The sequence below is a fragment of the Jaculus jaculus genome, chromosome 6 (genome assembly GCF_020740685.1).
Source record: "Jaculus jaculus isolate mJacJac1 chromosome 6, mJacJac1.mat.Y.cur, whole genome shotgun sequence".
Lineage (NCBI taxonomy): Eukaryota > Metazoa > Chordata > Mammalia > Rodentia > Dipodidae > Jaculus > Jaculus jaculus.
In genome coordinates, this window is record NC_059107.1 from 162,543,382 (window position 1) to 162,556,511 (window position 13,130).

General features: G+C 53.0%; 1 long non-coding RNA gene across 1 annotated transcript; it reads left to right on the forward strand.

Moving 5' to 3' along the window:
* Positions 1-4,404: 4,404 nt before the first annotated feature.
* On the forward strand, positions 4,405-9,821 carry LOC123461706. The gene is made up of 3 exons (XR_006637805.1): positions 4,405-4,500; positions 9,289-9,407; positions 9,677-9,821. It is a non-coding gene; the product is annotated as an uncharacterized LOC123461706 (long non-coding RNA).
* Positions 9,822-13,130: the final 3,309 nt, after the last annotated feature.

The following is a 13,130-nucleotide window of genomic DNA, read 5'->3' on the forward strand; positions in this document are numbered from 1 at the left end:
GGAATGGTATGGACAGGAGGCGTGTGTGGGATGGATGTGGTGTAGACAGGAGGCGTGTGTGGGATGGATGTGGTGTGGACAGGAGGCGTGTGTGGGAGGGATGTGGTGTGGACAGGAGGGTGTGTGGGATGGGTGTGGTGTGGACAGGAAGTGTGTGTGGGATGGAATGGTATGGACAGGAAGCATGTGTGGGATGGATGTGGTGTGGACAGGAGGGGTGTGTGGGATGGATGTGGTGTGGACAGGAGGCGTGTGTGGGATGGATGTGGTGTGGACAGGAGGCGTGTGGGATGGATATGGTGTGGACAGGAAGCTTGTGTGGGAGGGATGTGGTGTGGACAGGAGGCATGTGTGGGATGGATGTGGTGTGGACAGGAGGCGTGTGTGGGATGGATGTGGTGTGGACAGGAGGCGTGTGTGGGATGGATGTGGTGTGGACAGGAGGCGTGTGTGGGATGGATGTGGTGTGGACAGGAAGTGTGTGGGATGGATATGGTGTGGACAGGAGGCGTGTGTGGGTGGATGTGGGTGTGGACAGGAAGACTGTGTGGGATGGATATGGTGTGGACAGGAAGCCTGTGTGGGATGGATTTGGTGTGCACAGGCATGTGTTGGATGGATATGGTGTGGACATGAAGTGTGTGTGGGATGGATTTGGTGTGGACAGGCATGAGGAACATTAGTTTGGTGTGGACTTGCAAGGTGGAGATTCTGCAGCTCAGGAAACTAAAAAGGCTCTGGCCATTTGGTTAGTTGACGACTGAAATGAGCTGAGATGTGGCCCACAGTTCTGTTGCTGAAAGTGCAGCCTCTGTTCTGGCAGGGATTAAGGATGGGCCACAGAGGCTTGCAAAGCTTGCTTTGCTCCAATGGGTTCGTCCCTTAACACCTAATCATCCTCACTTAAAGGCCAGGGGACATATTTTTCACACAACTGAGGAGCCGACATCCTTCAAGGTGAGGAGCTAGACTGCTGTGTCGTGTGGCTGAAGCTCTGGACAGGAGGAGACCCTTTCCCGCCCCCAGGGAAGCACAGCCTTCCCAGTTCAAACAAGGCCGCACACGCTCGTTGGAGGGCATTCTCTGCTCAGTCTACTGATTGTGTGTCTGTGCCATCCAGAAGCGCCTTTACAAACAGCCGAAGACCTGGTCATTGTCCATTTGGGTGCACTGTCCTCTTCTGTGAGGGGAGGGAGTACAGGTAACTGCTTTCAGTGGAGTTCTTCCATGGCTGGGTTGGACAGAGGGAGACAGGTGCTGCCACTTGGTCATAGGGAAGGGACCCTCGCCTTGTTCTCTGCCATGTTAGCTTGACTGCACTCCACGGGGATAACTCGAGAACGGGCTGCAGAGGTCTCTGGTGCATTCTTAGTTGTGACTACTTGCAGAGAGAGCACAAAAGGAGACACCGTGGCACAGGGGCACAGAGAGACAGTCACAAAGGAGAGAGCAAGAGGGCAGCATCTGTAAGTCAAGAAGAAGCCTGTGATGACTTGGACTTCCAGCCTGGAGCAGTGGGTCACAGCGGCGCTAGTAAGCACGTCCGTGCTGGTCACTGTGCCGAGGAGAGACTCGTAGGAAGCACCTCGTGGCCGGCCGTGGGCTGTGGAGCGCATCCCGGAGTCAGGGCAGAGCCGTCAACAGGACACTCACTGAAGTGCTGGTCCGTGACCACAGGGACTTCATGAGAGGCAGCAGGGTGGATGGCTCTTATGACCATTGGCATCTTGCATGGTTTTACTTGAGGCAGCGTCTCATGTAGCCCAGGCTGGCATCAACCTGAGCTTGCTTCTAGGCATGTGCCACCACACCCTGTGTGTGCAGAGCTAGGACGGAGCCCAAGACGCGCACGTGGGACCGTCACTTCCAGCCGAGCTGTATATCATTGTACCCCTGAAGCAGAGTTACGGGGAGGACGAACGCCAGTGGTGGGGTTTATTTAGATGACTTGTTCCCCATGTCTCTGCTTCCTCAGTTGGTGCTCACTTTCTCTGGGAGCACCTGTTGATCCCTCCCAGGCCCTCCAGGGTCTCCATCAAGACGTCTGCAGGGGCTTGTGACCATGTGATCAGTACTTCCACTCATCCCAGGGACATGCCCCAGTGCCATAGATCATTTTATGTGTGAGGGTCATGGCTCAGAACAGGGGCTGGGTAAGAGGCAGACTTGACACTACAACAGAGCAAATCACAGGCTCTGGAGAGTCATGCCTTCCACAGCTGTGCTTTGGTGGTGCCCTGGCTCTTGTCTGGCTTTCCAGCCCCTTAGCCAATACAAGGTGCCAGGCCTGGCCAGCACTGGGCCTAGGCTGGCAGTGGTTCAAAAAGATGCTCCTGTAGTAAGTGCCTAGTGATTCCTGGCTCTGTGTCAAGTGGCCACATCATGCCACACAGTGGCTATTGAACCTTGACCTTCCCTTGCACTCATTCCCCCAAGGCCTGTGAGGAGATCCCCAGCTTCTTACCACCAAGCCTTCCAGCCTCTTCCGACTCTGTTTCCACACACACCCTCCCCACAGACAGGCAGTCCTTCCTTCCCTTCCCTTCCCTTCCCTTCCCTTCCCTTCCCTTCCCTTCCCTTCCCTTCCCTTCCCTTCCCTTCCCTTCCTTCCCTTCCCTTCCTTCCTTCCTTCCCTTTCTTCCCTTCCCTTCCTTCCTTCCTTCCTTCCCTCCTTCCTTCCCTCCCTTTCCTTCCCTTCCCTTCCCTTCCCCTTCCTTCCTTCCTTCCTGGCAGGCTGAGCCCTCACCCATCTTAGAAGACGTCCCAATTCCAGGTAGCCTTTCACTCCTTCCTTAGCCTGCTGTCCTCACACCCTTTGTTCACCTCTGAGAGAACACTGGAGAAGTATCCCTCAACACTCAAATTGTACTGAAATGTTTGTCTCTATAGCAGGTAGTAGAGACACTGACCAGTACTGTTGAGATAAAGATGTAGTGCTCAGCAAACCCACTCTAAAGAGCACGCCTTCAGTCCCAGCACTCAGGAGGCAGAGGTAGGAGGATCGCTGTGAGTTCGAGGCCACCCTGAGACTACATAGTGAATTCCAGGTCAGCTTCAGCTAGAGTGAGACCCTACCTCAAAAACAACAACAACAACACTATGCTGGAAGAATGGTTTTAAAACCAATAGTCTGTGTCCACCATAGACAAGAAGCAAGTGAAACAAACTTAAACTAGCCAGGTGTGGTGGCACACACCTGCAATCCCAGCACTCAGGAGGCTGAGGTAGAAGGACTAAGTTTGAAGTTAGCCTGGCCTACAGAGTGAGTTCTAGGTTAACCTGGGCTAGAGTAAGACCCTGCTTCAATTAAAAAAAAACACTAATGCAAATAAAAACATTTGTCAGTAAAATATAAAATACGCAAATAATAAAGACAATGATGTTTGAAAGATGCGAAGCCGATCATTGTCCAGCTAGATCATGACGAGAGACCCACAGACTTGAGCCTGGCAGTGGACGATGAGACCGCATTATGCATCTCTGCTCCTAGGAAGAAAATGGGGCAGTAGTCTAATCAGATACTTTTCCTTCCAAAATGACATTGGATGGAATGAATGATTTCTGCAAAAGATTATTAAATGACATAGATTAATATAAGATCCAAATTGTCTCATACATGTAAAAGAAATTGAACTTGTGATTCTTGCCACAGGCAAAATTCCATTCCTCTGGTTCAGTCTTACTCCCTCTAGAGCAGCCTCACCTGCTGACCAACGGTCCTTATCTGGAGTGCCGATCTGACATCATCCTTCCCTTACCCAATTCAGTGGCTTTCCCCACCCCCACAGAGTAGTCAAGGCCATTTATGCTGCAGCTGCGGTCTCCCCCTTGCAACCCTCATCTCTAACCATTGTCCTTCACTGCCCAGCCCATACTGGTGTGCACACTTACCTGATTACCCTGACCCCCCCCCCCGCTTTCTGGTGGCAGTACACTGCACTCCCACCAGGTGGCGCTTGGGAGTGTGGGAGTATGACTTGTCCCAAGGGATGTCACATTTAGGGCAGGGCCCAGGTGTCACACATCCAGCAGGGCCTGGAATAGGCCCCACGGTGAGGCATCACCTCAGAATGCGGGCAGAGCTACTGAGACTCAGCTGGACCAATGGAATGGTTTCGTCTTTGGAAATTAGATGTGCCATTAACTCTGCCCGGAGCCATTGCTCACCTCTTCTCCACCTGGGCGATTCTGACGAGGCTGTGCTGCGCTGTGTAAATCTTGCTTCTTGGAAACCTTCCTGGACAAATGCCCAACAAATTTATTGCACCAAATTTGTCTCCCCACCCCCTGTTTCTTAAAAAAAAAAAAGTCAAGTTCAGTTGTAGGAGCAGAGACTTTTAATTTGAATATACTCCGAAACAGCAGAGAGGGAGGAAATGCTAATATTTACTCTGTCACCATGGCAAAGCCTCTCTGCTCCTCTCCTCTCCCCATCTGATGTCTTCCCGCGTCCTCGGCACTGTGCGGAGCTGTCCGTACACCTGGAGCTGCACGGATGCGGTAGGTTCTGAGTTCCCCTTCCGGCCCTCACCTCCACTCACCTTTGCTTTCCACTCCAGTCCACTCATCTTTCTGTCCCAAGTCCCAGCATGTGAACAGCTGACTATTGAGGAGCCCCTGTGCCTGCCCCTCCCGCAGCCCCAAGGCAGATGGATCCTGGAAGGCAGGACAGAGCCCACCCTTAAGACCAGAGAGGGCAGGGGTCATTCCGCCACTCCTCAAGTCAGGGTTTGCCAGAACCCATGGCAAGGGCAGCTTAACATCAGCTTGAGGATCAGTATTTTTAAATTTCCCATTGGTAATTATGGGTTATGGCATTATTGAAATCTGAAAAAGTTGAGGAGGGAGAGAAGCTCCCCTGGGCTGTCGTCACCAAGTCTTCTCTGCTTAAGTGCACGGCTGTCTAGAGACTTGTCAGTCAAGCAGGAGGATTAGCCTCGCCCATGTGAAGGGAAAATTAGGAAGGGAAAAAAAAATACCGTGTCTGAACTTGAAAATGAAAATGCTGATGTGGTTTTTATCCCAGAAACATATCTTACTGATTAAGAGTGAGCATGGAGCGCTACTGGCTCGTGGGTGGGCCGGCTGTAGCTGCTCCTCACTGGGCTGGGCCGGGCTCCACCACAGGATGCTTGGAGGCGGAGGCCTGTGCGGCTTGTGCAGGTGGGCACTGTCATGTGCGTGTGCAAGGCATGAGCTGGGCATGTTCCTGCACTCTGCGTGTCCATTTCAGCTGTGGACCGAGGCAGCTGTCGCCATGGAAAGAGCACAGACCTTAGTCACAGGGGGCTGGGCTTAGCCACTCGGCCGCTGAGTGGCCCTGGCTGATGACAGGTTCTTTGTCTTGTGCCCTCAACTAGGAAGCAGAGGTCATGGCACCAGGGTTGTCTACGCAGCCCGTGACACGCGCTAGCATAAAGTATGCTCCCTGACTGGTCACCATACCTATCGCCAAGATGGTGGCCTCCGGTCTTACAAGTTGTCCACGCAGCCCTGATCCTTCCATTACGGGTAGAGCTGCAGGTGAGGACGGAGCCCTCGTGGGCCTTAGTTTCCATGACTGTAAAATGGGGCCGACACCTCTGCACAGCGACCACACAGGACTTGTGGCTTGGCATGGCTGCAGAGGCTTCTGCCAGGCAGGCAGCCTTCGCCAAGAGCTGGATTCCTCCGGGCCCGGCCCAGCTGGCATTCTCTCCAGTTTCATTGGGTTGGGTTGCAGAGCGATGTAGCCATTGATAATGGTGTAATTGGGGTGACTTGGGTATTTTCCTAGGTACTGCCGCTGATGACTCATGCTTGGTAAGTCCACATTCCACTGCCGTCAAGCACAGGAGGCAGTTAAATAACCTAGTCAGGTATTCGGGTTTCACAACTCCGGTGTCTGAATGTGAGGTCCTTGAGTTACCCAGAGATTCCACACCTCAGGAGATGTTTGCGTGGAGCCTTTGTTCCCAGAGTCCTACGCGGATAGGGTTTTCTTTGAGGCTTTTGGCTGGCACTGAGAGGGTTTCCAGCTGCAGTCTGTTCCCAGCAATTAACCTGCAAGTGATAAACCCTGTTGGTGTGGTAGCCAAGCTGGGCCTCTGGCTCCTCACCTCTCCGGTGGCTCTCTCAGCCCTCCCGCTGCTTTTCCTTCTCGGTGCTTCTGCCCCTCTGATCCCACGCCTGCCCCTCCTCTTCCCTTCCCCGCCCCTCCCTGCCACCTCTGGGTCTCTCTCTGCCTCCCAGAGGCCTCACTGCCCTCTTTCTTCCTGGCTCCTGTTCTGGTGCACACACCTTCTGCCCTGGGAGTTGGCATGTGGTGGGAACAAGTGACAACCCAGAGATGGAGTCGTCCGCTATCCGAGGCCTGGCCCAGCACCACCCACTCACCACTTGTCTGTCAAGGCCAAGCTCTCCAGCTGGTGGCTGCAAGGGGCAAGAAATGTGCTCTTCCACTGAGTCACTGGACTGTCAGGTATATGGTGTCCAGAGGGCACGAGAAGAGGTCTGATGCAGGAGCATGCAAGTGGCATTGTGCCTGCCCACAGGTGGCGGCCCTCCAGCCAGGGGCTCTACTTTCTACAAAAGCTTGGTGCAGAGTGGGCCTGAGCCAGAATCCCAAGCAGTCAGAGGTGGTCACCACAGGCCTGACCTGACCAGCAGCTTCCCAGCTCTCCTGGAGGCCCAAACACAAGTTTCGAGATCATTGGCTGAGATGAGAGCTGAACCAAAGGGGGAACCCCAGGCTGAGGAAAACAAGTGGGGGGAACCAGACACTGTTTTCCCACTGCAGTGAAGGGAGGAGTGGCTTCCCCTCCAGTGATACTGCTAATGGTGTCAGGGCGGGTCCCGAGTGGCGTGTGTAGAACGACCTGACCTGCACCTGCTTTAAGCAGCAGGAGATAGAAACCAGAAAGGCCTTCAGAGCAAGCGCCAGGCCAGGCTGGCTGGCAGCCCAGCTGGGTAGGGATCCCAGCCGGGGGAGCTGCCTGGCCAGAGGTGATCCTGTACTGCCCTCTGGGGGATGGCCTGGCCCAAGGAGGAGGCCGGCCAAGCCTGCCTGCTTCCCACAAGGTCAGCAAGCCTGATCCCGCCCCCTTGAAGTCCCCCCCCCCCCAAAGCTGAGAGTAATGGGCAGTGCCTCTCTGCTCTTTCCAGAGCTTCGCCTGGCCACACTTTCAACCTGGGTAACCCAGCGCGGGGAGGCAGGCAGAGAGCTAAGGCAGAGACCCTAGCACAGCAGAACCGCCCTGCCGGGGCACAGCTTGAATGTGCCATTGCTGACGAGCTGCTTGTCTCCCTGGTCCCAGCCCTAAGGCCTCAGCGTTTCCTCTCTAACCTCCCCCAAGGCCCCATGTCCTTGTCATCACATCTTCCTCTCCACCACACATACCCTCCCTGCCCTGGCCCATCTCCACTTGGAATTCTCTGGCACAATCCCAACCCTGGTTAAGTGCCACCTCCTCCTGCCCATTCCATGGTGCAATCTGGTGGCACAGGTGACACTGACCCCCAAAAACCCAAGTGCCTCTGCCACCTCAGCACGCCTACCGCTGTCCCCCTCACCACGTGCTGGTCCCCGCATACTCAACAGCAGCACCCAGAGCTCCTCCCCAGACCCTGGGCCCCTCCCATCGGAGCCTTGGGCTCCGGAGCCGCCTCCTCCAACAGCCTCCACGGCCAGTGTCCCTGCCCCGGGCTCTTTCCCGGACCTTCCATCTTAAAACCCCTCTTCAGGCACGCCTTCCCTCTCACCAACTCCCTTTGAAAGCAGAGCCCTGAGTGTCCTGTTTGCCTCTCCGTCGCTGTCCCCGCCCCCTCCGACTGCCTCGCTCTTCTCCATTCCCGGCTGCTGGAGTCCTGGTGCTCAGGCTGCAGCCTACCCCATCCTGGTGCGCCCGCCCGGGCTTCTCTGCCGCCTCACCTCCTCCCCCAGCTTATAGCACACAGCTGGCAAGCTCTGCCCCTCTCTCTCTCTCTCTCTCTCTCTCTCTCTCTCTCTCTCTCTCTCTCTCTGAGTTTATCCAGTCTCAAGGCTTTAAGCACCAATGGCCCTGAATGACAGCTGCCCTAAGCTCAGATCCCTATGTCCCACTGCCTCCCAAGTGTGGTGTCCCAACATGGAGAGGGGCCACGCTGCTCCTGCTTCAGACCCACCCCCACCCGAGCCCTCTCAAACTCAGAGTGACTGGCCCGGAGTCTCCACAGACATCCCAGGCTCTCTCTCTCCCAACAAGACCTGGGGCACCACTTTTCAGACTTGTCTCAGATCTGCTACTTCTCACCTCTCCGGCTGGCTGGGCCACCTAACTGATTGTCCCAGTTTCATTTTCTCTGCTATCCCTGCCTCTGCTGTGAACACGATGCCTGGTCCTGATGTCCTCCTTGCCGCTCTGAGCATCCAGGTTCTGCCAGGCTTCGGGCACTCTATAGGGACACTCTTCCCTCACCTCCTTCCTGATTCATCAGAATGTCACCACAGTGGCCCCTTGCCATTCCTCTCCTGGTCTGTACTATCTTTCCATCCCAACGGCTAGGTCATACCTGGTCTGGCTCATGAGGACATGGGCCATGGCATCGGCACCTAGGATAGCCCTAGTGCTGGTGGCTGCCCAGAAGGCCTCTGCCAAGGCTTTTGCTCCCTCCAGAAGCGGAGGGCCTGGGCGCGTGTTCTGGCCCAGAGCACCTTTAGCCTGTCAGGGTTTTGAATCACACCCAGTGTTTCATCCAGGGCTAGAGCGGGTGGTCCTGACCTTTCACCCTAGACAGTCAGAGGGTCCGCATCAAAGCCGGATTAGCGCTCCAGCTTAACCCCGACAGCCGTTCTTGTGGCAGGTTCGGGCTGGGGAGGCTTGGCAGTCCCTGGCCCAGGCTTGGACGCAGGCACTCCTGGTCACTGGCCACGCCCAAGCATCTCAGCGTCTCATGCATTCATTCTCCCTCCTTCCCCCTGCTTTTTATTTTTTTTTTTTTTTGAGGTAGGGTTTCGCTCTAGCCCAGGCTGACCTGGAATTCACTATGTAGTCTCAGGCTGGCCTTGAACTCATGGTGATCCTCCTACTTCTGCCTCCACGCCTGGCTTCCTCCTCCTTTTTCTTTTCCTCCCTCCCTCTCTCTCTCTCTCATACCTGCTAGTGCTGCCATCAGTCAGGGGGCCAGGGGTCCTCAATTTTGCTAAGGACTCGTTGAAGCTGACATTAGAATGAACCCCAGGAGAGTTCTTTGTGCCAAACCACCATATCTAAAATCTTATTTGTCCAGAGAGTCTGTATTGGTTATGCCTCTGTTGTTCCCAATTCCAAGGATGGTGTGGTGCGGCTCCACAGTGGCCATGGTGAGGGAGAGTTCCACTGGCCTGGATACACTCCAGCCTCAGTCACTGCTCTCCCAAGGCAGGAGGGACACTGTGCAGACCAGACAAGGTAACCAATGCTCAGCACCCAAAGCATGCGGCTCGGAGGGATCCAGTGGTGGGCTGGTGAGGATGGGCTGCTGTGAGCACAATTCCAGGCCCCTCGTGGTGCAGCTTAAATTCCATCATCTGATTTGGCTCCGCCATGTTGTTGCCGTATCTTTCATCCACCTGGGTGAATCCATGTCTGCCTCCTCTTGGGCTGCTGTACTTTGTGTTTGGAGTGTGGGGTCCTCAGGCTGTCACTCAAATTTGGGGGAACTGTCTCCATTTCATCAGTAATGTCCACATGCCATGAGGAGTGTTTAGAAAGGAAGTCATGATACCAGAGGAGAGCAGACCCACGTGGGACCAGAGAGCAGTGACAAGCAACGTCCACGTGTAGGAACAGAGAGCTGCTGAAACCTCCCTAGAGGACAACTGGAAGATGGTGAGGCGCCCCGCACTGAGGGGATGGGAGGCTTGACATCATTTTATCTCTTGTTTCTTTTTTAATTTTTAATTTTTATTTATTTAGTAGAGAGAGAGTATGGGTGCATCAGGGCTTCCTGCAACTGCAAATAAACTCCAGATGCATGTCCCACCTTGTGCATCTGGCTTACGTGGGTACTGGGGAATTGAACCTGGGTCCTTAGGCTTTGCAGGCTAGCCTCTTAACCACTAAGCCCTCTCTCCAGCCCTCTTATTTTAATAGTTGCTTTAAGGTTTGTATTTGTATATATCTTTTAGAGCAGATTATTATTTTTTTGTGATGGGGCTCCTGATCCTCTTGCCTCTACTTCCCCAGTGCTGGGATTATAAGCATGTGTTACCACACTGGGCAGGGAGCATTTTTTTCCTATTTATTATTGACAATTTTATACATGCATAGAATGTGTTTTTATCACATTCACCTCCCATTATCTTCTCATATCTTCTTCCCACTCCTACTGAACCCCTTTTCTTCCCAACAAATCCTCTTTCTGCCTTGATGTCTGTTTTTGGTGACCTGCTGAGCTTTATTAGGGCTGCTTATGTAAACATGGGTGGGGGGCGATTTTCTACAGCACTGGCAACTGACAGTAACTAACCCACTGAAGAATGTAACATGACCCCCTTCCCTAAATCCGTCCCCCTTCCCTCCCCCCCTCCCTCCTCTCCCTCCTTTTTTCTTTCTTTTACAGCTTCGTGATCTCCAGACTAGTCTCAAACTCATCATGCAGCTGGGGATGACTGAACTTCTGATCCTTCCGCCTCCACCTTCTAAGTGCTGGGATCACAGGTGTGCACCACCACGTGGGGTTTATATGGTCATGGGGACCAAACTCAAGGCTTTCTGCCCACTAGGCAAGCACTCTACGCCGAGCCACACCCCCACCCTGGGACTTCTGTTCTAGACCTCTGACTTCACGTGACAGCCCACAAGAGCACCAGTACCAGAGCCGCATTATGGCTTCCTGCTCCTCCCCTCCGCCTCACGCTGTCTTTATATGCTTCACTTACGTGCTGGTTTAGAGTCCATTGTCTTTCTAAAAAGCTGAAGTGAAATTTACGTAAGTAAACTAGCCAATCAGGAACACTTGGAGCATTCATTCATTGGATGACCACTGCCTCTGCTGAGTCCCGAAATATCCCCACCAGCGCTTGAGCGCAACCCCACATCTAAGGCGTCACTCCAAGGGCTCCATCCTGATCCTGGTCCCCTTACTCTTGCCACACCAAGCTACGTCCTTTGCTATGGACGAATCCATTCCGGGAATTCCGTACAAACGGGGTGGAATGCAGTCCTTCTCTCCGCACGCTTGTGAGGGCCAGCCGCATGGCAGCGTGTCTTCACTCCACACTCATCTGTGAGCGAATGGTCTTCCACTGGGTGTGGTAGTCAGCTTCACATTGCTGGGATGAACCTCCAAGCCAGGCATAGTTATGGGAGGAATGGGGTGTATTGAAGCTTGTAGATCCAGGGGAAGTTCCATAGTGGCAAAATGAAAAAAAGAAAAAAAAAATCATCACCAAGAGCAAGAGCAAAAATCCTTTCAGCCAAATAGCAGGCAACTTGGGCTGCTATCTGCATACCTTCGGCTGCAACTCCAGTTCCGCCCCCAAACACCCCTTGGGGCTGGACCCCAGGATCTGCTAGGCAAGTATTCTACCACCAGGACACATTCCCAGGCCTTCATTATGCCTCTGATCTGAAATTCCCCAGTGATTAATGTTGAAGCTTTTTTCATGTGCTTGTTGACCATTAGTGTATCGTCTTTAGAGAAAGCAAAAGAAGGCAGAAGCTGGTTAAGATCCCAGCACAAGGGAGCATGACTGGGCTATGTGATGACTGCCAAGCCAGCCAGGGTTCCATAGCAATACCTTGTCTCACAGAGAGGGAGGATGGGAAATGGAGAGGCCATGGTAGAAAAGGAAGGTAAAAAGAAAAAGGATAGAGGTGAAAAGCGGGGTGATGGCACAAATCCAAGGGTGTCAGCAGCCACATTAAATGTGGATGCCCCACTCCTCCCCTCTTAGTCCACATGGCTGCTGTGACTGCCTTGGGCCAATGCTGATAACAGAATTCCTTGCCGGTCTTGGAGCCTGGAAAGCAGTCATTCCAGTGCCTGGAGAGGGCTTTCTCTGCTTCAGAATGTTTTCCAGCATCTTCCTCACATGGCGAAAGCGAGACACAGGAGCCCATGAGCCTCCTTGGGAAGAGCTCTGCCATTCCTGAGGGCAGAGCCATCAGTGATCCACATATGATCCTTTTAGGTGTTAGGGTCAAATGAATTTTAAGAAAACACTAACTTTCAGAGCACAGCGATCACCAACTGAAGGTCAGAAGGGATCACACTGGACTGAAAGCTCAGGAACTGTTCATCACCCCGAGAAGTTCACCACAGCTGTGTGCAGGGGCTACACCTGTTATCCTAGCACTTGGGCTGAGGCAGGAGGTTCGTGAGCTCCAGACCAGCCTGTGACACATTGTAAGACCCTTAAAAATGCACTTTAGGACTAGGGAGATGGCTCAGTGGGTAAGAGTAATTGTCACAAACATGAGAGCCTGAGAGGACCCGGGATCAATTCCCTAGCATCCACGTAAACAGCTGGGCATGGACACACATATCTGTAACCCCAGTCCTGTGGGGAACAGAGACTGGAGATTCACTGGGACTCGCCAAACACAGCAGCTCTGCGCCAGAGACTCCGTCTCAAGGAAATGCAGGATGAGTGATAGAAGGCTATCCACCTGCAAGAGCATGTGCACGTACATGTACATATGCCATACACACGTACCAACATACTACACACATGCAAAAAAAGGTACCTTAAAGATGCCAATAGGATTAAAGTAAAAAGAAAATAAGAGAAGCTCTCCAGGGGTTGGAGGGATGGCTTAGCAGTTAAGGTGTTTGCCTGCAAAGCCAAAGGACCCAGGTTCAATTCCCCAGGACCCACGTCAGCCAAATATACAAGGGGGCGCATGTGTCTGGAGTTCGTTTTCAGTGGCTGGAAGCCCTGGTACACCCATTCTCTCTCTCTCTCTCTCTCTCTCTCTCTCTCTCTCTCTATCAAATAAATAAATAAATAAATAAATAGAAAGTATTTTTTTAAAAGTTCTCCAGGATAACTATAGACAAAAAAAATCTGAGGCATATATACCATTCAAGTAAATTTCAGAGAACAGGCTGTTATAGGAATAAAGAAGTTCATAATTATAAAAGTGTCAATCAGGAGACCATGCAATGTTAATTATCAATATAGCAAC